The sequence below is a fragment of the Octopus bimaculoides genome, chromosome 3 (assembly GCF_001194135.2).
Source record: "Octopus bimaculoides isolate UCB-OBI-ISO-001 chromosome 3, ASM119413v2, whole genome shotgun sequence".
NCBI lineage: Eukaryota > Metazoa > Mollusca > Cephalopoda > Octopoda > Octopodidae > Octopus > Octopus bimaculoides.
In genome coordinates this window covers 21,492,892-21,496,053 of record NC_068983.1, presented here as the reverse complement: position 1 = coordinate 21,496,053, position 3,162 = coordinate 21,492,892, and positions in this window count along the sequence as shown.

Below are 3,162 nucleotides of genomic sequence, written 5' to 3'. Positions count from 1 at the left end.
ATATATATTATACATATATGCACGTGTGCGTTTCTGTGCGTGTATGTATGTATATATGTATGTATGTACGTATGTATGTACGTATGTATGTATGTATGTATGTATATATGTATGTATGTACGTATGTATGTACGTATGTATGTATGTATGTATGTATGTATATATGTATGTATGTTACTTCAAGGATTTTACATTAAGAAAGACACTTTGGTCAGTGTATAGTTACACTAACGTAAGACAGCCTGGAGCACGTTTCTTTTGTGCTAGTATACACATGTACATATATGTAGATACATATGTATGTATGTATATACACACCCACACACATATATATTGTCAGTAAATCATAAATCGGAAAGAGAAGCAGAGTCTAAGTTATAGAGCAGTAGAGTATTTAAATAAAGATTGTTACGCCTGCTTAAAAGGTTACCCGGGGTTCGAGTCCATAAAGCGCTTAGTTTTAAAACGTCTGGCTAACCCTATGAACCAGCCATAGCTATCTTTATCTAAATAGTATATATATATATATATTTTATTTTTTCTTCTCTTTTTTTTTTTACTTTTTTCAGTTATTTTACTGCGGCCATGCTGGAGCACCGCCTTAAATGATGTGAGTCGAAGAAATCGACCCCAGGACTTATTCTTTGTAAGGCTAGTACATATTCTATCGGTCTCTTTCGACGAACGGCCAATGTACGGGGACATAAGCACAGCAGCATCGGTTATTAAGGGATGGCAGGGGTACAAACACACACACACACACACACACACACACACACACACACACACACACACACACACACACACACACATAGATATGTATGTATATATATATGTGTGTGTATATATATTTATATATACACGACGAGCTTCTAGTTTCCGTGTACCAAATCCACTCACATGTCTTTGGTCGGCCTGATACTATAGTGGAAGGTATTCGCCCAAGGCACCACGCAGTCGGACTGAACCCGGAACCATGTGGTTGGGAGGCAAACTCCTTACCACACACCCACATTTGTATGTTTATTATTTACATTTGACGGATATTTTTCCTCATCTTGTTTGTTGTTAACACAACTGATATACACTCTAGCCTTCATCAACTGAAATGTTGTGTTAACAACAAACAATATAAGGACAAATATCCGTCAAATGTAAATAATGTACATAATTCCTCATCTCTTAAATATAGAACTGCACATTTGTATGTATTGTTATATAAGATTTGTAAATGTGTCTGTGTGTACATGTGCAGTATTTGGAGTCAGTACATGTGCAGATTTGTCTGTTCTGATTAAGAATGTATTCTTATGCATATCCTTGCTCGATAAACTTGTAAGTTTTACATATTATTACAGTTCCAGTGATGGCTTGGATCTGTAATCTTCAAATCAGCTTTCTCCCTTCTGGTTTTGAGAAGCCTAACATCTCAAGATTGGTACATGTGCATGTATGTATGTATGTATGTATGTATGTACGTACGTATGTATGCATATATGTATGTATGCGTGTATGTATAAATTACTGGCGCTTTTCCGCGTTTATTTTCAGCGCAATACTTTGCCAGAGAATACATCAACATTTATTACCAACGTTTTATATACGAGTATTTACCCCAAAAAGGCTGCAATGCGGTTAGTAGCACAAAATGTGGTAACACAGAGGTATTCGGGAGTTATGATATGGATTCGGCCGGGTTCCCTTAGAGTGTACGAAGTTAAGTGTCGAAACACTTGCATAGAAGGTTCGGCTTCTTCTCTGAAGACCTCCTTAGGCTCAGCTCTTCCTAGAGTTTCTCGCTTCTCACATATATATCATAGTCAGTGGTAGAAACATTCAGATTTGGTGAAGATATACAAGCAAGTAAAGGACAACACACCTTCCAAGTGTGTTTGGAACCTAGAACAAAAAAACTAAACAAAACAAAACAAAATCGAACAAGGGTCATAACTAAGAAAATCAATTCGCGAAGATTTTTGCACAAATAAAATATTGTTACCATTATTACCACCAGCAATAACAATGGTTACGGCAATCGATACCAAAAAGCAACGCTAGAATAAAAAATATCATCCACCCGGAATTGCTATTAAATTAAGCATAGACTTGGAGACACTAGTTGAAGGTTAGTTTAGTTTACCTAAGTTTATATTCTAAAGATATATGGCCAAGTGGTTAGAGGTGGTGGTGCACTCACCATCATAAGATAGTAGTTTCGATTAGTGATTCGGGCGCTGCGTCATTTTCTTGAGCAAAATACTTCATTTTGATGTTGCACCGGTTCACTCAGCTGTAATAGCCTGGCAATACACCCTGCAGCAGACGGGTGTCACATTTAGTTGGACTGCAGCCTTATTAGTCTCATGGCTAATAACAGATCTATTATTTTGTATCTTTTCATTATTTTTAGTGATTTCAGTCACTGGAGTTCGGACATGCTAAGACACATCGTTCAATGAATTTAATTGCTCAGATTATTATATAATTTTGCATTGTACAGCATTTATATTTATTTCTTATTCTTACCTAATAATTAATTGCCTGAAACTTTTTCATATACGAATTTTAAATACAGTTAGCTCTTCCCGAGTTCATGACAAAATTATTTTCAAAATATATTTTTACGGAGCACATTTGAATATCAGAAGACAAAAGTGATTGGAAACAACGGGAAAAAAAAATTCTTTCTCGATTTGTCGCTTCGGCTTACGACGAATATAATCGGAGACGTTTTATCACATTTTTTGGCAGACAATTGATACAAATGAAAAAGATATGTCAAAGAGGAAGCCCATGACAAGAATTTTAAGACTTAAAGTTTTAACCACCAACCAGGATGTTTACGATAATTTTAAACAATAAATAACCATTTTTCTTTGCTATAGACATAGTTTTTTTTTTCTTTTTTTTTCTTTTTCAGTTCTGAAAATATTCCCACATTAATTGAACGATGTTCTAAACTTTCATTAAAAAAATTAGAAATCGGTATTGTATATCTTCCACATCTATATATTTATGTATGTCTGTGTGCGCGCGCGCCCGCGTACATGGGTGCGTACACATATACCTATAAATGCATGTGTATATATAAATATACATATATATTTATATACATACATACATACATACATATATATATATATATATATATATGAATGTATG